The sequence below is a fragment of the Octopus bimaculoides genome, chromosome 2 (assembly GCF_046866305.1).
Source record: "Octopus bimaculoides isolate indiv1 chromosome 2, ASM4686630v1, whole genome shotgun sequence".
In the NCBI taxonomy this organism is placed as follows: domain Eukaryota; kingdom Metazoa; phylum Mollusca; class Cephalopoda; order Octopoda; family Octopodidae; genus Octopus; species Octopus bimaculoides.
This window is the reverse complement of record NC_142929.1, coordinates 159,311,862-159,335,111: the sequence shown is the minus strand read 5'-3', so window position 1 is coordinate 159,335,111 and position 23,250 is coordinate 159,311,862. Positions and strand designations below refer to the sequence as shown.

Genomic DNA, 23,250 nt, shown 5'->3' with positions numbered 1-23,250 from the left:
GTATATATGTATATATATATATGTATGTACGTGTGTATGGTTGTGTGTCTGCGTTTGACCCCCTAACATTGCTTGACAACCGATGCTGGTGTGCTTATGCCTCCGTCATCTAGCGGTTCAGCAAAAGAGACCGATAGAATAAGTACTAGGCTTACAAAGAATAAGTCCCGGGATCGATTTGATCGACTAAAAGCGGTGCTCCAGCATGGCGGCAGTCAAATGACTGAAACAATTAAAAGAGTAAAAGAGAGCGTTAAACTAATACATCCGTTTCTTGTTTACACCACCTATCCTCGTCTGTTGTTGTTTTTTTCGTAAATTCTCCCATATATATATATACATATACATATATATAAACAATATATGAGTATATGCATATATATGTACATGTATGTACATACCTTCCTTTACATGTACATATAGATACAAAACTGGGTACATGACGTGGCAAAAGAACATGGACAAAATGATAAACAAAGTACAACAAACAACCAAGCTACATAGAAACATCACACACACACACACACACACACATATATATATATATATATATATATTCATTTTGTCCATATACTCATATATTGTTTATATATATATATATATATATATATATATATATATATATATATATATATATATATATACACGTGTGTGTGCATGAGTGTGAGTGTGTGAGTATCTATGCATATATATTACATATATGTGTGTATATATATTTGACATATTATATATATACCTGTATATATATTTTATATTATATATACAAACACACACACAAATATATAAATAGATAGAAACATACATAGATAAATAGATTGTATATTCATGCACACATATACACACACAATCACACACATATATAATCACGTGTATTAACGTCTACATATGAATCGACGTATAAAATATGATATAATGCTGATTCTAACTAATATAAAAAATCACAGTCTAGTTGTGATGACGTGATACAAACGGGTTTGCCATTTCTTTATTAACCCCTACCTGAAACTTAATAGCAGCAAAAGCTGTCAGAGTTTGAGGATAATGTTTCTAAATGGATTTGATTGTTTTTCTAAACCCCTGCCTACTGTCAGATGCAATGCTTTCATCGACAGAGTTTCAATGTCCATTTAGTTTTGCTAATACGGTCATTTAATAACGTGTGACACATGGGCTGTCAGAAATAAATAATTGACATACGTAGACTCTCGCAATTACATACAAGCACAAGGATATAAATATGAATGTAGACCACACACGTGAACACGTGCGTGCAGAAAAACGAACACAGTAACACACGCATATAAACATGCGCGCACTCACGTACACACACGCACTACACACACACACACACACACACATATATATATATATATATATATATATATATATATATATTTATAAGAATCTACGTGGAAGTTTTGTGCTTAAATAATCTCTTGATAGGGCTGCTCGTACTTATGTACCTGGGAGAGATAATATCACTCAGACACTTAAGTTACATATATATATATATACATATATATAGATATATATATATATAGACATACATACATCTCTCTCTCTCTCTCTCTCTATGATATGTATGCACACATCACATACATTCAGACGTTGAGATGTATTGAAAGATACAGATAAGGAAATAATATTCTCAAACGCAGGATAATACTAATAACATAGCATGAACAAGATAAAATATCTATATTCTTCAGAAAAATTTGCATAATGAAAATTATGAAGAGTAAAATCCAACTTCGGTCATGAATCGCCATGCGATTGCTCCGAGAAGGCTCCCCTCTAAGGCACAAACCCGGACAAGGTTGTTCATGGAAGACCAGCAGTCGACCATGTATCCTGTGTCTACTCAACGCCTCTGATGTTATCCAAGGGTGAGGCAACTCATGTCTACAGCTGAGCGAACCGGAACAACGTGAAATAAAGCGTGTTGCTCTAGAACACAACACACAACCCTATCCAGGAATCGAACACGCTACCTCATGATTGTGAGCGCGATGCTCTAATCACGGAGCCATCCCGATCCATGTATAGTCGATATAAATGTTGGTTAATTTGTTGCTTGATTTCACCATTGACGTCTTACATTTTCACTTCCAAGGAAGTATTGCTGCTTTTGTTGTTGAAGTTGTAATAGTTACCTTCGTTATTGTAATAGTTACCTTCGTTGTTTTCCTTTTTGTCCGTTTTTCGTTATGCATGTATAAATCAATATTGTCAATCAAATAAGGCGGTGAGCTGGCAGAATCGTTAGCACACCGGGCGAAATGCTTAGCGGTATTTCGTCTGCCGTTACGTTCTGAGTTCAAATTCCGCCGAGGTCGACTTTGCTTTTCATCCTTTCGGGGTCGATAAATTAAGTACCAGTTACGCACTGGGGTCGATGTAATCGACTTAATCTGTTCGTTTGTTTCCTCTATGTTTAGCCCCTTGTGGGCAATAACGAAATAGGTATTTCGTCTGTCTTTACGTTCTGAGATCAAATTCCGCTGAGGTCGCCTTTGCCTTTCATCCTGTTGGAGTCGATAAATTAAGTACCAGTTGCGTACTGGAGTCGATCTAATCGACTGGCCCTCTTTCCAAAAAATCTCGGGCCTTGTGCCTAGAGTAGAAAAGAATATTGTCAATCAAGGTCGTTAACAAATACTTTCTAATAGATAATCCTTTCTACTATAAGCACATGACTTGAAATTTGGGGAAGGGTTAGGGTTAGGGTTACATCGAACCAGTACTTAACTGGTACTTAATTTATCGACCACGAAAGGATGAATGGGAAAGTCGACCTCGGCGGAATTTGAGCTCAGAAGGTAGCGACGGGCGAAATACCGCTAGGCATTCCGTCCAGCGTGCTAACGATTTTGCCAGCTCGCTGCCTTCTACTTTCTACTAGATAATAATAAGTGCTTTCTACGTCCATAAATATATTGTGCACTACTGTCAACATTCACCTCGTTCAAGATATCCTCGTAATAATGAAGTACCTTCTTAACATTTTGTTGTTTATTTTATTAATGTCTAAGGTCTTTGTTTATATGATTGCGTTTCAATTCCTGTAACTCAGAAAATACTGAAGCAAGATAGTACATGTTTTGGCAATGAGTACATATCAAATAATATACCAGTTTCCTTGTAGAAACTTTCTCCATGTGTGTCTGTTTTTCCGCTTTTGTTTGATTTTGTGTGTTTGCCCTTTTATAAATCGGGGAGAATGTTTAGCTTTGCGCCATATTTTTGAAGAAAAGTCATCCAATGAAGTAAGTAAATATTAAAAACTGCAACAATTAATAAATTTACTTACTTGTAGCATAATAATGCATTGCATTATTTATTGATGTCAAGACTAAATATTACAATCAAATAATTGATGTTAGTACTTAATGCTTTCTTTCTAAACACTGTATATTGTGTGAATTGCAAATGATTATATCTGTACACTAAGTGTCTCCAGTAACTGTTTGCAGCAATATATAAATAATTTATATATATATGTGTGAGTGTGTATGTGTGTGTGTGTGTGTGTGTGTGTGTGTGTGTGTATGTGCGCGTGTGTGTGTGTGTGTGTGTGTGTGTGTGTGTGCATGCGTGTATGTGTGTGTCTGTGAAGGCACATGGCTCAGTGTCCTTGCCTGGACTTGTGCCTGGGAGGGTAACTTTCTAGGTGCAATCCCATGGTCAGCCATGACCGAAGGGGGTCTCAGCATATATATATATATATATATATATATATATATATATATATATATATATATATATATTATGACTATTTACGCTCGATCAAAATTTCTGATAGTCAAAACATAGGAGTCCGAAATAAGTTTTGATAAATAAGAATAAGAAATCAAAAACAAACAAAAAAAACTATTTTGTTAGATCTTAGTGCACGAGTTTCCTATATGGAATCCTTCACTTAATAGTTTTCGAAATCCGCTAAAGCCAAGTAAGATTTTACAGCTTCTCTTATTGCTCACTTCGAAACTGGTTACTATAACACCTCTTCCTTCAAATGACTTGCGCGACGGAAGATCTCTCAAAGTAATGGGTAAACACGTAAGTGGTCCCATGTTGTACATATGTGTGTTTGTATATGTGTGTGTGTGTGTTTATATGTATGTATACTAGACACAAGTCTAGTATGTCCACACTACCGCACGAACACACTTGAAACGTACTTGTTATAACCCTTTATCTCGATTTAAATGTACGTGAAGATATCTAATGCTGATCATAGTTTAAACAATAAACGTAAGAGCGAGGTAAATGCAGTAAAAATATGGGGTCAGCGGTGCCCCATTTAAGCGGCCCTTCAGAAATTAAGCCTACTTGCGATATTCCCTGGAAGTTCATGGTATGAATTTCGTTGCTTCGATTTGGTCGCCAATACCATGTATTTAGTGTAAAATGCAGTACAAATGTACAAATGGGAGGAGGCAGTGGGGTCCCAATTAGCCGGCCCTTAAAAAAAAATCCACTTGGGACATTCCCTGCGATTAGGGGAGTTGCTGGTTTGAGTTTCGATGTCTTTGCGCAAATGGTGTAGGAGGAGTTAACGAACGTAAAAATGTAACGACAGCGAAACATCACTCAAATTTATATTAAGATTAACGAATAAAGATTAAAGATTATAGATTTTACATACATACATACATACACACACACACATATTTATATATATATATATATATATATATATATATATATATATATATACTATTCAATATAATGTAAAATATATATGTATACATACACGCGCGTGCACACACATATATGCACACAAACACTATGTACGCTCGATCAAAATCGCTGATAATCAAAACAAAGAAGTCCGTAATAAGTTTTGATAAATAAGTGCATGAGTTTCTTATTTGGAATACTGCACTTGATCGTTTTCGAAATCCGCTAAAGCCATGTAAGATTTTATAACTCTTATTGCTCACCTTATAGTTTTACTGAGATATGTTAACTGCTGAGTGAACTACGCTACAGTGATATAGATTGATCTTATGTCTATTTACTGTCAACAGGTATTTAAGCAAGTGAAATTATAGCTGTTGATATAAACAGCGTTATATTTGTCATACACTTAAATTTCTAATATCACGGATGAATACACATTTGAATGATTTATGAATTAGCTTGTCTTTATAAACTAAACTGTGTTCTATTTTCATAAATATATTGTGCACCACTACCAGCATCATATCATTTAATATAGCCTTATAATAATGCAGTGCCTAACTGCTATTTTTGTTTTTTTTATTAATGTCAAAGGTATTTCTTTATTTGATTGTGTATCAGTTCCAGTATCTCAGAAAATGCTGGAGCTAGGTAGTACGTTTTGGCTATGAGTACACAGCAAATATTACACCAGTTTACTTTTCGATACTGTTACCCTTATTGCTTTAGAATAACCTTCCTTTAATTATTTTCTCTTTTTTCATGAAATATATAATCTATCTTTTATTCACATGTTCTGTTGAACAAATTGTGACTTGCACAGATGAAACCAATAAGAGATGGTCGCAGGCATGGCTTTGAGATTAAAGGTTTGCATTGAAACTGACACTTTCGGAGTGCAGTCTCATGGTACCGCAGTCTGCGAAGGTATTTGCTTTCATAGTCTCAAAGTGACGAATTGAATAGAATTTGGAAGAAGGCAATAACTACAATTTATGCTGACGTGTGCATGTATATTGTTCATCCTAAACTCAGGGTTGTATTCAGATCTCTTAAACTTAGGGCTGTGTGTTATATATGGTGTGGATGTGTCCGGAGATTGCTTCTGGGGTGTATCCAAAGTACCAATCCTTTTAGATGTGCTCTTAGATAGTTCGGTAGAGATGTCTTACAAGAAGGCCCGAAATTCTTCAATGCTGCCTTGTTCTAATGGGACATGAATCATGTTGCACTCCAGTTTGTGAAGATGGTTGAACATTTTTAGTCATTGACTTGAAGATATGTCACTTGAAAGAATTTGTCTCTGGGGTCTCCCCTTGGACTGGATGTGCAATTCAGTTTTCCTCGCGCTTAGACTAAGATGCATACAGAAGTACACATGGACGTTGTCACCCACAGGTTCTCAAGATGGTGAAGCTTCATCAGATGTCAAAATTTGATGCTGAGGCGCATCCACGATGTTTCATTCCAGAAAGGCAGACGGAATATGATTATATGATTATAGTAGCAAGTTATGCCATAGGTGTCACATGACCTGAGAAGCAGGATACTGTTGCTCTTCCAGCTTCTAATATCATACCTACCAATGACATTTCCATACTCCTGATATTGAAGTCACTAGGAACCTTTCTGACTCTACATATATCTTTACCTTTGTGTTTCCTGGATTTGTCATTGTTGGAGTATAAGCAACGATTATAGGGCGCAAGTATTGCTTTCCCGTCCCTCTGGTGCTGTAGCAAGATTGAGTAACTCGATGGTAAAGTTAAGGTCAGCTCTCGACACTTCTCACCACTCTAGAAGAAGGTGTATCTCGAGTTGACTCTGTTACAGCCACCTCGTAGCTAGCCAGTTCTTTTCCAAACAATGTAGTTATACTTTTTGATCAGTTTGATGCTGTCGAAAGGGTGTGTACATTCCAAGTACATAAATTTAGTATAATCCTCTATGATTTCTTTTTTGTCCAAGAATATCCACCAACTGCAGTTTACCTGCAAGACTGTGTGAAAGACAGGGTTTCTAGTACAGTTATATATTTGAGAGATGAGGAATTATATACATTATTTACATTTGACGGATACTTGTCCTCATCTTGTTTGTTGTCAACACAACGTTTCGGCTGATATACGCTCCAGCCTTCTTCAGGTGTGCTGGGGAAATTTCGAACCTGGGTTCTCATTCCTAAAGTATGTTTTGATGCTACTGTTATTATTATTATTATTATTATCATTATCATTATCATTATCATTATTATTATTATCATTATTATTATTCAGCTCACAGCCTGGAATCGAACTCGGAATCTTGGGGTTAGTAGCCCGCGCTCTTAACCACTACCATATACCCGTAGGTAACAGGGGTTAGTGGTGGTTGTGGTGGTGGTGGTGGTGGTTGTGGTAATAGGGGATAGTAGTGGTGGTGGTGGTAGTGGTGTTAGTAATAGTGGTTAGTGGCGGTGGTGGTGGTGGTGGTCGTCGTCGTAATGGGAGTTAGTAGTAGTAGTAGTAGTAGTAGTAGTAGTAGTAGTAGTAGTAGTAGTAGTAGTAGTAGTAGGTCATGATGACGATGGTAATTGCGTAGGTGTTGGTGCCGGTGCCCGTACTGATGGTGGTGATATTGGTGTCGGTATGGTGTTGTTTTTGTTGATGGCGGTTGTGTTAGTGTTTGTGGTGGCCGTGGTGATGTTGTTGGGGGTTTCACATTAAAGTAGCTGTGGATTAACCACATACAATAACGGATATCCGTTCGAAGTGCGAACAAAAAACAAGACATAACGTTTATTACAAACTGTCGTATGCTCAGGCGTATGTGTCACACAGGAAGCGACACGGTTCACCCGGCACATATAAAATAACAAATAGCCGCAGTCAAGAGCGAAACCGTAACAGTCAGTTACACATCTATATATTAGAGTAAGCAATTTTCTCTTGTTACCTCACATATGTGTATATATATGCATGTATGCATGCATGTATGTATGTATGATTGTCATATATGTATGTGTGCGTGTATGTATGTCTGTGCATGTTTGTACGACTATATATATTTCTATATGTGTGTATATATGAGATGTATATTTGTGTGTGCGTGTATAAAGATATATATATATATATATACACACACACACACACACACATACAGACACACACATATATATATATATATATATATATATATATATATATCGGCACACAAGAACGTATATGAGGACGTGTGTATGTGTGAAAATATATATACATATACATGCTTGCAAATATATGTGTGCGTGTGTGTGTTTATCTCTGTGTGTATTATATACATATATAAATATATATGAGTGTGTACGTCTCTATGTGTCTATTGTGTAGCTGTGTATATATATATATATATGTATGGATAAAGATATATGTGTATGTATTTGTGTGTGTGTGTGTGTTTGTGCTTGTGTGTGTATGTGTGTGTGTGTGTGCGTGTGTGTGTGTGTGTTTGTCTGTATGCGCGTGAGTGTGTGTAAGTGCCTTTGTATGTATATATAATTTACTTAGTTAATTTAATGGTCTAATCATTTTCATACATTGGAGATATGGGAGACTAAATTCGTTGTTCCCGTTGCTGTTGTCATTGTCGCTTTATTACTTGCAGCTATTGTTAATATCCATGGCAGTCTTCTTCCTTAAACTGAACTAAGGTACACCTCTGAGTACCATATAGTTGTCTACTTGACACACCGTCAATCATTCCTTTCCGCCCCAGCACCAAATATTTATATCAATTGTTACTTGGCTTTTAATTCCACAAAAACGTTATGATTGCATGCGTGTTATTACTTATATCACCTACTCAGTCGTATCCACACACATACACACACAAACACCTGTCATGAAACATTAAAGTATACACAAACTTCATACGTAAAAAATATGAATATATACACGCACACACACATTCTGTGTGTAATCGTTTATTGTATATGACGAAAACATAGAAGGGAAGAAGTAGGAGCGGTTGCAACTGTGAGGTAAATAGAAAGGCAAATGTGACGTAGAAGGTGGAAGAGTTGTATGTTCAAGTGTATGCGTGTGAAATGTCTTCTCACGGAAAAATGGTTGTAAGTAAAATAAGCAAAAGGGAAAGAAATGTTTCTAGACGGAAATAGGTTTTGAAGAAATACAGCGAAAAATGACGTTGTCGGTATGAAATATGCGAGAGGAAAAAAGGTTGAACAAAATTTATTTCGAAATCGCAAAATACTCTGGGAAACGTCAGCGAGGTTTGATGGAGTGTGAGGAACTAGTAAAAATATTTGGAAGGGAAGCAAATGAAAAAGCAATAGAAAAGTGGATAGAGTGATATAGATGTGTATGCAGGTGTATGAGTGTGGAACTTATAAATATGGAACAAAGTTTAAAAACTAAAATATGCAAAGGAGAGATAAAAATGTTAATTCTGTGAAGAGGAGAGAACGACAAAAGAATATATTAATTACAAAGCTGGTGAAAGGTTTGATGAAATGTCTAAAGATAGTATGGAATAATTCCACATCAAGGAGACTTGATAACAGTGAGATCTGGTAAAATGTGCTTTGAAGATATAGCTGTGCCGAACGGTTAAGCACTGGAACATATGATGTAGATGGGTTAGGCAAAAGAACATGATGTTGTACCGTATGTATGTGTATGTTTATGTGTATAGTTTAAATACATGCAACTGAAACTCTTAGCTAAATTTTAACGTATGCAATTACTTAAGGCATAAATGTGCTCTACACCATTTTGTATAAGACTAAGTCCACTATTTACAGAAGAGAAGACAGGAGACTTGTATTGCAACCATTATGGAGCAAGAAACACGCACTCACAACCCTTCTCTTATTTCCAAACAATACGCTTGTTCTTCAGCTTAAAGGCATGTTGCATTTGGCGAATTCTTAAATCTTGGGATTAACTCTTCTTTTAATTCCAATTTGGTAATTATGGCATATCCTCTGGAGGCGAAAACAATTTCAATAAATCAAGAATTTATTTTGGATGACATCTGACACACCTGCACAAACATAGCGTGTGTGTTTGCGTGCGTATCTAAAGGAAAGTAAAATAAAACAGCATTGGGTAAAATTTTTATTAAAACATCATCAATTATATACTCTTTACATGTGTTTCACTAGCGTACACTAGGGTATTGTGCGGTAATCGTTATATAGTGATTCGTTAATCCCGTTAAGACGCAACATCTTCAGAGGAAAATAATATTATAATCTATTCTTTATTACCAACCTCTGTTGGTAAATAGTGCTAAATGGCATATATATATATATATATATATATATATATATATATGTTTGTATATATATGTGTGTGTGTATGTGTGTGTGTGTGTGTGCATAAGATTACACACACAACACACACACACACACACACACACACACACACACACACACACACACACACACACACACACACACACATATATATATATATATATATATATATATACATGCAGGATGCAGTGAATAAACTGTCGTCTAAATTACGCAAAATTAAAAATAACACCGACATCTCATTTTAACAGATATATTTACCAATATTACATTAAGATATCTTCAATAAATAAAGAATAAATTTATTCAATAAAAATCACCATTGGCTTCAATCACGGCCTCTAGACGACTTCGGAATCTTCTGCAACTCTTCTGGACAGTCTCCTTGTTTAAGTTAGTGAATGTTGCTTTAGTCCTTACCTTCAGTTCGTATTTGGTGTTACAAGGAGTTTTTTGGTCTCTCGCTCAATGCGCCCCAATTTTCCTTTCTATTATAGGTGCAAGGCTTGAAATTTGAGGGAGACGGCTAGTTGATTACATCGACCCCAGTATTCAACAGGTCCTTGATTTATCGACCCCGAAAGGATGAAAGGCAAAGTCGACCTCAGCGAAATTTGAACTAAGAAAGTATCGACGGTCAAAATAACCCAAAGCATTTCGTCCAGCGTGCTAACAGTTGTTTTCTGCTGAAGGCAAGAGGTCTTGAAATTTTGAGGAGGGAAGTAGTCGATTACGTCGATCTCAGTGTTTCACTGGTACTTTATTTATCGACCCCAAAAGGATGAAAGATAAAGTCAACCCCGGCGTAATTTGAACTCAGAACATGAAGATGGGTGAAAATAATTATTTCTACTCTAGGCACAAGACCTTGAAAATTTGGGGGAGAAGGGGGCTAGTCGATTATATCGACCCAGTGTGTAGGTGGTACTTATTTCATCGACTCCTAAAGGATGAATGGCAAAGTCGACCTCGGCGGAATTTGAACTCAGAACGCAGCAGCAGATAAAATATGTGCTAACGATTCTGGTAGCTCACCGCCTTGCGCTCCACACATAATAATGTAAGGGGTTGCAGTCTGAGGAGGTAGGTGGTCAGATGTTAGGGTTGATATGGTCGCAGAAATCGTCTGACTGCCATAATTGGGTTCTCCTGCTTTTGTGACATGGTGCAGAGTCCTGTTGCCAGATGTAGGGTCTTCTAGCAGCCACCCTCTTGACCCAGGGTAGCTCTACCTCCTCCAGGCACTTCATGTAAACCTCCGTGTTGTGTCTGAGGCCATGTGCGAAGATGAATGGAGGCATAACGTCGTCATCACTACCGATCACTGCAAACACATTGATGTTGATTGGATGTTTGATTTTTATCAAAATCGATATGTCCTCAGATTGCACTGTCCATAGATTGACATCCAAACAATCTGAAATGTTCGTCTTGGCGCTTCCGGCGCGAAAGCCAAGAAAGCTGTTGCGAAATTAAATATATAAAACAGCGACAATTTACCCACCACAGCCTCTGTTTATATATATATATATATATATATATATATATATATATATATAGAGAGAGAGAGAGAGAGAGAGAGAGAGAGAGATAGAGAGACAGACAGACAGACAGACAGACAGACAGACAGACAGATAGATAGATAGATAGATAGATAGATAGATAGATAGATAGATAGATAGATAGTGGACTTAGACTTATACGAAATAGTGGAGAACACATTATATATATTCACGGCTTGCGTTCACATGATATCGCGAACTAGATCATGATGTAGCGCAATGATTTCGATCCCGAAACCATCTGCTTGCGAAATAACTTTCTTGTAACTATATAATCATGGACCTATGTGTCCATGCGTTTATGAAGGCGCAGCCGTTGCCATTAGTGCGAATTATATGCAAACACAACCAAACATGAAAACTTGAAAGTAGCTCTCCATCCTCTCCATTTTTATCCTTCCTATTATTGGCTTTACTCTTGCACGTCCTACACGGCATCAATACTCCAAATACAAACAGCACTTCAGCACGCACACTAGCACACGTATGCACACACACACACACACACACACACACAAACACACACGCACTCACACTGACGCACGCTCCTATATTTGCACACGTGCACACACACACACAGACAACTTGATAACACAATCATATGTCTGATGTATTTGAAGCAAAGTAGGATAATACAAACGAGCTAATTACATAAACAAAATGAGAAAATAGGTAATAACAGCTATGACTACAGCAGCATGTCCTACAACAAAACCAACAACAACATCAATAACAGCAACAAATGTAACTAACTATAAACACAATCAAAAAATACAAATAACAAGCAAAAGTACGATTTTATTATTATCATTACTATTATTATTATCATTATTATTATTATTATTATTATTATTATTATTATTATTATTACTATTATTATTATTATTATTACTACTACTATTATTGTTGTTGTTGTTGTTGTTGTTATTATTATTATTAAGCAGGTGTATGAAACAATGGATCTGGTGGTGAAATCGTTATTTTGACATGTATGATTTATTATGCGATTGAACACATATTGAGAAGTCAGAGGTGTAGTATGTAAAAGAGATTGACGTCGGTGGGGGAGGCATTGAGAGTTGATTGAGCAATCATATTGAGTGTGTGTTTGTGTGTATGTGGTGGGGCGTTGCAGTTGAGTTGGGTGTGAAATAAATAAATTAAAAAATGACACAAACATCAGTGTTAGTAATATACCCCCGTGTCCTCTGTTCACCCATCCGCAACACGCATACACTTACACATCTATACCTGTTCGTTTATAACATGTGCGCGCACTAAGATACACACACTCAGGTACGCTTCACACACACGCACACACGCACACACAAATACAGACACATAGATATTTGTATATAAACAGGCACACTGAGATACACTTGTATAAACAGGAAATTAGAGATGTATCTATATCAGTGGTTCTTAATCGGAGTCCATATGACACTAGGTGGGGGGGCATAAAATATTTTGGGGGTTTAGGCAAGCCAAATGGTAAATCGAGGATCCATAGTCTTATTTTAAAGATCCATGAGAAATGTCTGCCTTAGACATGTTTATTGCAAGAAACAACGTGGCTTCTTTCTCCAACGTTTAACATAATCCAACATACAGTTCTATATTTAAGAGATGAGGAATTGTGTACATTATTTACATTATTTACAATTGACGGATTTTAACAACAGACAAGATGAGGACAAATATCCGTCAATTGTAATAATGTAAATAATGTATAATTCAGCATACTTCCTATCACAGAAGCGTTCTCGCGGAGACTGATATTGCAAACCTATACACATAAACGTGGGAAAAATCAAAATGGGAATTTTGAAAGACGTATCTATAGAAACAACTTTTAAACATTGAATGGTTGTGGGGGTCGACCGAAATAATATAGTACTCAAAGGGGTCCGTAAGTAAAAATTAGTTGAGCACCGCTGGTCTATATATAAACACTGACGTACGGTAATACAAGGGATTGAAAGAAAGAGAGTGTGAGGGGGAGAAGGAGAGAAAGAGATAAGATGAGAGGTATTACGACGAAATTATTTGAAATGCTAAATATATTTTATATAATTTAACAGGCAGAGGTATAACAGCATGCATTCTGGTAGTCTATTGCTCTAAAGTGGCATTTTATTTATCGAAACCGAATGTGAGAATTGAACACAGAAAGCAAGGATTTGCAATAAATACCTTATGATATTTTGTTTCGAATTCTTGCGGCAGTTGAGAAAATTTCACAACCCAGCAACTTAACCCGATGTTTACAAAAGAAAGGTGCTTCACTAAAATCACTAAAACTTTAAATGGGTATGTTAAAACCCATTTATCGGATAAAGTCTGTCATCAAAGAACACTGTATATATATATATATATATAAATTTATTTATGAGGGTAGAAATTGATATTAATCAATTTGAACCAGTGGTCTAGCATATAAAAAAATCCGAAGATTAAAATTATATTACATACAAAAATAAGAGAAATGACCAGCAAAAGTGGACATCGCAAATCGACAGACTACGCTGACGATCCTGCAGATATTTACTTAGGTAAATGTTAACAGGTGAAACCATGGTACGTAGGTTAATCGTTTTTTCATTTAGTATTTTTTCATTTGTCTTACCCTTTTACAGTCTGTTGTGTCGCTAAATTTTTACTGAGAACATATATTTTCTTCGTGGTTAGATGATTCGGCATCTATTTCTAGCATATAGGAGTCCACTTTTGCTGGTCATTCCTCTTATCTTTGTATGTTATATATATATATATATATATATATATATACAGAGAGAGAGAGAGAGAGAGAGAGAGAGAAGTATAATCGCATTATCATTAGTGGAACGCCTACGAACGTAAATCTATTTATCATTTGTTAACGAGATAGGGTAGTACACATTATATTTTACAGGTCTCCACGAGAGGTAGGTCAGGAAGACATGGTGAAGATTTCTTCAATAAAGGTGACGGTTTCAATATAACTCGCATTTAGGCCGCGATTGGATTTCCATTTTGAACACAAAGATCCAAAATAAATATTGTAAAATGTCCTGTCCGATGCTCCAAAGATTTTTGTTCTCTACTGCCTTAAATTTGCATTTTATTTATTAATCTCGACAGGAGGACAAATATAGTTTTCCTCGTCGGGAATCGAACACAGAAAGAAAGGATTTGCAATAAATACAGTCCAGCATTTTGTTTGATGTCCTGACTACTTCGTTAATTCGCACAGCCTTGACCTGAACTAAACAACTACAACATTCCTAACATTAACGCAAGTTGTAATTGAGCTAAAAAAAAATGCCTCTATAGATGGTAGGTTGATCTGCTAAATGTAGCAGTCAAATGTACTATAAAACACACTTTGCAGTCCTAAAGAAGCATACTTAGGTTAGTGTTGTCCTACATATAATAACTGGTTTCAAATTCTGGCACAAGGCCAGCAATTTCGGGAGTGGGAGTAAGTCGATTACCTCTACCGCAGTGTTCACCTCATAATTATTTTGTGGAACCTGAAAGGTTGAAAAGAGAAGTAGATATCGACGGAATTTGAACTCAAAACATAAAGACGGACGAAATGCCTCTAAACATTTTAATCAGCCTGCTAACGATCTGTCAGCTCACCGCCTTAGTCCTTTAAAATAAGATGGGTTGGTATGGTTGAAACGCTGGAATTTACTACTTTTGCCTGTTTGGCTTGACCGATTACAGTTAAAGGCGCACACACACACACACACACACACACACACACACACATTTCTACTTCTAAACTTATTTCAGTGAGTCATTGAAAACTGGACTTATTTTATGAAACAAGTAAAGAGTGAAATGTTCTAAAATTTAAATTTTGAATTTAGTTTTAATTATAAAATTTCATTTCTCAACAGCTAAAATCATTCTTATTCGGTTTTAAAACTATTACATATATATTCAAATGCTTTTCATTAAATCAAGCCATTTTTATTTTTTATTTTTTCTTCTATTTTTCGTCATTCTGTCTAACACTTGAAATTACTATATGGAAGTGGGGCAACATTGGTAACTGGGTCAAAATGAATAATTTCTGATTTCTTGTTATTTCCTACCTGTTTCAAATCATTACATTGCAATTATTGCACACCTGTTTTGTATCATTGTATCATATTTGGAAGTAAAAACTGGTGAGTTTATTTTACGTTGTAGTTGTTGAATTCGAGAGTTCGAAACATAGGTGACAGGTATATTTTTTTCCAAGAAATGTTTCTTCACAGTTAACCCGACTGCAATTGAGGCTGCTAATAAAATATGTGGATAATTTTGGGCGTTTAACCATCAATATTCTTTTCTCTGTTTGATTCCACATCAATTCTTTTTACCAAGTGGTATCTAATTTGTGCGTCATAGTGTGTGTGTGTGTTTGTGTGTGCGCGCGCACACAGGTGTCTTTGGCACAGAAAGTACCCTGGTGTTGCCAGAGTGTGTGCTATCCGGTACAGATCTTGACTTTTCCCCACAAGGTGTCCTCAAACACAGTAAACCGAAAAGCGCAGCCCCCATAAAAGCGTCACCTCAGGCGGATGCCTCAGTAGAGACTGAGGAAGTGTTTCGGATTTTGGCTTATATTGGATTTCAAATTTAATGTATATTTTCATTTATAAAATAATTGTCCATTAATGTTTGATTACACAACATTTTGCATATGCCATAAAGGTACTAATTTTCTTTCGACATTCGCTTTCCCACCAAACAAATCCGCCTATTAACTCACGTTTCAGCTGCAACCAAATATAAATGTGCACGTCAATTTAGCTTTTTATGTTTTCATTTTAGGTCCATCTACAACAATCCTCCTAACAAAAAATAAAAAAATAAATAAATAAAAATAAAACAACCCTTCAAATAAAATAGCAAAATAAATGTTGAACTGAATTATACCTTTTTTAGATTTTCTATCGCTCTCCCTCTCATATCATAATTATTATTTATTTTTATTTTAATTACTTTTTGAGGTGGAGTGAGGGGTGGAAATAACATCTTAACATTTATATGGTTAAAACGAAATGTTATTTGAACTGTACGTCTTCCTATCAACTGTTAACCAATTATTCCGAAGTATTTTTGCTTCTTTTGTCTTTGTTTCTCTTTGTTTACTCCCAAGTCAGATATAAAAACCATTTGCCATCTTCTGAGCGATAAAAAATACTTCGAGTAAAGCCATTAAATTATTTACAAAGAGAAAAGGAGAGAGAGAGAGAGAGAGAGAGAGAGAGAGAAAGAGAGCAAAAGAGTAAGAAGGAGGGAGTAACAGAACGAGAAAGATTGAAATTATTTGCTCAACACCCAAAGATCGCGTTTAAACATTTATGGTTCATTCAGTGACAAACCCACCTTCACGTTCTCCTTTCTCTCCCCTTCTTTCTGCTTCTCTTTTCCTTTATTTCTCACTTGATTCTCTCTCTTCAAGAACATTTATCACTCCCTCTCTCTCTCTCTCTCTCTCACCACATCTGCATCTCCCTCTCCCTCTGTCTTCAATTTATCATACACCCTCCCACTCCCTTTCCCCCACTTGTGTGCGCGCTTGCTTAAGTGTATGTGTATACACACACATGTGTGAGAATGTATATATATATATATAGTATATATATATAGATAGATATATAAATAGATAGATAGATAGATAGATGGATAATATATGCGTATGTATATTCATGTATGTTTCTGTGTGTGTGTGTGTGTGTGTGTATACATACCTACACACACACACACACACACACACACACACACACACACACACACACACACACACACACATATATATGTATATGTATATATGTGTATGTTACAGTCTGTCATACCGGCCATGATGAAATACCACAAGGTATAGAAAATACCTATTCGCTTTTATATATTTATATATTTAATCCTTTATATTGAACACTCAATATTTCATATATTCAATAAGACATATTCCATATATTCAATAAGACATTCAATATTTCATTTCATTGTACCATCCATCTTTTTTTATATTATATATTATATATTCCATATTCTATATCCCACATAAATTTTACAAGAGTATAAATAAAAAAACATAAAAAACAGACAGAGTTGGAACTCTTTTAAATAAGATAATATATTCCTCTATACACAATCATACAAAACCCTTTTTTTGTATTTATTTTTACTCACATATATATATATATATGTATGTATGTATGTATGTATGTGTGTGTGAGTGTATATATATATATATATATACATACATACATACTCACCCTGCCCTGTTTGTTTCTTTCTTATCCCTTCTTTTTCCCTGTTCTTTTTCTATAATTTCCCCTTGCCTCCAAATTCAAAGTTAAACCTTTGAAATATTCTACCTAGTACTTCAGACGTCTTCAAATACCCAATCCCCCTACTCACGTTCACCCTATGGGCCTCAGTCTACTGATATTAATAGTGAAAATCGGACTAAATCGACTCACCATTTGGTGAGATTCTCGAAAGGTCATACGTGATACTACCCCGCCTCCCCTAAATAATAATAATAAAAATAATAATAATGATGATAATAATAATAATAATAATGAGAAGAAGAAGAAGAAGAAGAAGAACAACAACAACAACAACGAGAACAACAACAACTACAATAATAACAATTATAATAATGTGAAGGAGGAGGAGGAGGAGAAGAAGAAACCTTAGTTGTTAGTCTTACCTTGGAAGCTTGTATCATGCTTTTCTTAGTTATTTCAGTTCCTTATATTATCGAGAGTAAATGACCGTTCCCTTCTGCACTTGACCCAGTGGAAGACTGAGTGTCACAGCGAAGCATACGACAGCCTGAAGAAGAGAGGTTTGTACTATCAGTCGGTGGGCTCAGATTTTCAGCGGAGGAGGCTGGGGCCAAGTGAAATGCAATACCTTATTCAAGGACCCACTGCGCTGCCCGGTTCAGAAATTGCAAGCACGACGTTACGATCATGAAACGAACTTGCTAAACCGCTATCTCATAGGCCAATAAAAATAATAATGATAATAATAATAATAATAATAATAATTATTATTATTATGAGCTGGCAGAATCGTTAACACGCCGGGCGAAATGCTTAGCAGTATTTCGGGGTCGATTAAATAAGTACCAGATAAGCAATGGGGTCGACGTAATCGACTTAAACCCTTTGTTTGTCCCTTCTTTGTTTAGCCCCTTGTGGGGAAAAAAAAAATTATTATTATTATCATGAGAAGGAGGAGGAGGAGGGCGACGACGACGAGGAGGGTGTTTTCCAATTTTGGCACAAGTTTAGCAATTTTGAGTGGAGGTGAGCAAGGGAATTACTTCGAACTCTGTACTCAACTGGTACTTTATTTTTATCGACTCGAAATGGTGAGCGGCAAAGTAGACCTCGACAGTATTTGAACTTAGAACGTAAAAAAGTAGAACAAATGCTGTAAGCATTTTGTCCGACGCGCTAACGATTCGGTCAACTGCCCGATTCTTTTTCAAATTTTGGTACCAGCAAATTTTTTGAAATGGGAGAGGTGATAGTCGTTACTATTGACTCCATATTTTATCGACCCAGAAAAGTGGAAAGGCAAAGTTGTCCTTGACGGGATTTGAACACACAACGTTAACATATCGTTTAATAAATGAAAACGCTTCAAATGTATAAGTATGACAATTCTGCTCACCGTTAGGTGACGTGCCGGCGGTGAGGTTTGTCCCTGCACGGGTTCAGAGCTAAGACGCATGTCATGTTGTATGAAGAAACGAAAGCTGTTCTATGAGCACAGATGGTATAAGTGCAACGCACCCACAAAACCACAAATCGTACATTGGTGGATCATTCACGTGCTATTTGATTCCTACGGATGAGAGTAGCTTTTTAGTGGCATTTCGGTCATCTGTTTGAGGCGGAGGGTGGACTGAAGATGGAGGCAGACTTTATCGCCTACCGCTGTTACCTACCGTGGCACTCGGATAACGATACGAAATTCTGTAAAAAGTTAATAACAGTGGTTGAAATAGGGGACGTGGGACTCCTTGGTCGCTTCTGAATGGTGTTTCCTTTCATTGGGTTTTTGTTGGTATAATTTTCTGGTTATTTGTAATTGTTTTTATTGGTTACCTGTGTTTGAGTAAATACCCACCGCCTTTTGTCTTTGTACTGTCCTAAATGTTGTTTAGGCCCATCAAATTATCGTTATACTCCTCCTCTTCCCCTACTCCTTCTCCTGCTTCTCCCCCTCCTCAACATTTTCATTGTTATTAAGCAATAATAACAATGTAGAGAACGTAGAGAGCTGGCAGATTCGTTAGAACGCTGGACAAAATATCTAGCGTCATTCCGTCACTCTCCGTGTTCTGAGTACGAATTCCACCGAGGTCGACTTTCATCCTTTTGGGGTCGATAGAATAAGTACTAGTCGAGTACTGGGGTCGATGTAATCGACTACTCCACCACCCCCACCCCCAAATTTCAGGCCTTGTGCCTATAGTAGAAAGGATTATTAATAGTAATAGTAAGAGCAGTGAGCGAGTTAAATCGTTGGCACACCGGGCAAAATGCTTAACGACATTTCATCTGTCTTTATTTCCTGAGGTCAAATTCCGCCGATGTCTACGTTACATTTCATTTCATCCTTTCGGAGTTGATAAAATAAGTACTAGTTTAGCACTGGTGTCGACCTAATCGACCTATCCCCCACCAGCACACGAAATTGCTGGCATTGTGCGAAAACTTGAAAGCATTATTGGTACTAATAGTAGTACGTCGTAACAGTATCCTGATGTCATATTCTTTACTGTTGCTTTACTTGTGCAGGTACGCTCATAACCAATGCCAAGCAGCCACTTTGAGAGCAAAAGCAAATCTTTATAGGTATTCAGAATCACTACGAACTGAAGCGTTAAATGTGCATTCACAGTTGTTTCATCATAATAAACACAACTCGTGTGCCATAAAGACCAATGTTTCTTGCTAAGTTAACACCATTTTCTCGAAAGGTGTAAAATTGAAGTTTATATTTCACCACCAGAAACTAGTAACATAAAGGCTTTAGTAACGATTTTATCATTTGCTAAACAAAGCAAATAAATTAATAATGCTAACTGAAATAGGAAAATATCTCCATGTTAGTTTTTGGGAAAACTCCAATTATATCTGTTTGAGAAACAAACACAGAACGCCTAGTTAAATATTTCTGTCTTATAAATATGTATACATGAGACTTTAAGTAAGGAGCCTCCAATCATCGCATCACCTGCTCAATATTACACAAAAAAATGTTTTTGAAATGTAAAATTACTGCTTTAAAAGAGAAAGGACATATTGACTGCATCTATTCTTTCTCTGTAAACAAAATATATAAATGATATGGACAACATATTATTAACAAAAACAAAGCTGTGATTGTCACTGTAGGAACGAGTTTGATCGTTCGTCTTCTCCGTCAGATCTCAACATCAGTAAAAAAAGTGAAATAAAAAAATAGAATACTTATGAATCTTAGAAGGTTATTTTGCTGCACCATCTCATATACAAAAACTATTTTTACAGGCATATATGCATACGTAGCGAAGGTAAGTGAATTAGTTGAAGTTTTTGACTCACGAGCGTAAGGTCATGAGTTCGATTCCCGACGGCGGCACATCGTTGTGTCGTTGAGCATCATGCTATATTTCACCCTGCTCCAGTCCACTCAGCTGACAAAGATGAGTTGTACCTGTAATTCAAAGGGCCAGCCTTGCAACATTCTCTGTAACACTGAATCTCCCTCAGAACTACGTTAAGGGTACGTGTCTGTGGAGTGCTCAACCAGTTTCTCGTTAATTTCACGATCAGGCTCTTCCGTTGATCGCATCAACTGGTACGATCATCATCGTAACCGACGGAGTACCACTACCTCCACGTATATACATGCATTCAAATACTTCATCTTAAGCACGGAAGATAATGAAAGCGGTTATTATACTTCGTAGAGTGAATTGTTTATTAAAACTGGAATGTTTGATTCACAGCTCAGGACACGCGCCACTGCAATCCTTAGGTAAGCTTTGTTTTTCTCCGATACTTCTTGGTTTTTCATATATTGAGGATTGTTCATTCCATCCCGTGTTCTCGTCTCTCGTTTTCATTAACCAATTCCTAAAATACTACGTATTGAAATTTATTTGGTATTTCGTAGTTTCCTTTTCTAATTTTAGGAATTCATTGGTTGTTTCGTATTCATTGTCAACCCATCTCTTTTAAAACATTATAGTGTTACATTTTATTGCATCATTGCGGTGTTCGTTCTCTTACTGACTGTCTGTTGTATAACACACAAACTCTCTCTCACTCTCACTCTCTGTCTGTCTCTTTCTCTCTCTTTTTCTCTCTCTCTCTATCTCTCTCTCTCACACACACACACACACACACACACACACACACACACACACACACACACACACACACACACGCACACACAGAGGCTGCTACAGCAGAATTGTCAACTTAGTATTACCAACTCACCGGACAGACAGGATCATCGTGTGAAAAACATCAAAAACAACTGATCAGCCATCGTGAGGCAAGGTGAAAAATAACAGAAATGGGGTGAAAGTCCAAGAAGAAAGACTACTAAAAACTTATATGCCTATTTCTATGCAATTTTGTGTTTATATATTGAATATATGAAGGTCTCTGAGAGCTCTCTCTCAGGACTATAATATAAAATATAACGTTTTCCAGAATTTTCCAGAATTTCATTTCATCCTTTCGGAGTTGATAAAATAAGTACTAGTTTAGCACTGGTGTCGACCTAATCGACCTATCCCCCACCAGCACACGAAATTGCTGGCATTGTGCGAAAACTTGAAAGCATTATTGGTACTAATAGTAGTACGTCGTAACAGGATCCTGATGTCATATTCTTTACTGTTGCTTTACCTGTGCAGGTATGCTCATAACCAATGCCAAGCAGCCACTTTGAGAGCAAAAGCAAATCTTTATAGGTATTCAGAATCACTACGAACTGAAGCGTTTAATGTGCATTCACTGTTGTTTCATCATAATAAACACAACTCGTGTGCCATAAAGACCAATATTGGTTTGGCAACTAAGCTCCCGCGGTTTTTTAATTAAAATTTTTTTTAAAGTTTAATAAAGAATAACAACTAATTAATCATTAATGTATTCACCCTAACCCTAACCCTAATTCTTCCCAACTTTCAACAAGATTTTCAATACCTCGTTGGTAGAAATCACTCGATTTCGACTGGAAAAAATGATCCAACCAAGCTCTCAGTTCTGCATCAGTATTGAATGAAACTCCGCACATAGCATTTCAAAAGAGATCGAAAAAGGGGGAAATCCGTTGGTGCCACATCAGGAGAGTACGGCGGGTGTGGCAGCACTTCCTAGCTATGCATTTGAATGTCTTCCTTGGTCATATTGGCGATATGAGGGCTGGTGTTGTGCAGCAGAACTCCATGCTAACGATTAGGTCTTTTCTCTTAAATAGCCGTATTGAGTCGTTCCATCTGTTGAACATAGAGTTCTGCGTTGACCATTTGGTTCCGTTCAAGCAATTCATAATGGATAATCCCTTCCCAGTCCCAATATACGCACAACATCCTTTTACGTGGAGGAAGATCTTGTTTCACGCGCGGTGTCGCTCGTTTTCCGGGGCGAAGCCATTCCTTACGCTAATTCATATTGATGTACAGGCACCATTTTCCGT

General features: G+C 36.6%; 1 long non-coding RNA gene across 1 annotated transcript; it reads right to left on the bottom strand.

The window, feature by feature from the left end:
- Positions 1–7,965: 7,965 nt before the first annotated feature.
- Positions 7,966–19,855, bottom strand: LOC149137276 (uncharacterized). The gene is made up of 3 exons (XR_016240810.1): positions 19,219–19,855; positions 18,245–18,369; positions 7,966–9,743 (listed from the first exon to the last, which is right to left on the bottom strand). It is a non-coding gene; the product is annotated as an uncharacterized LOC149137276 (long non-coding RNA).
- Between the last annotated feature and the right edge of the window lie 3,395 nt (positions 19,856–23,250).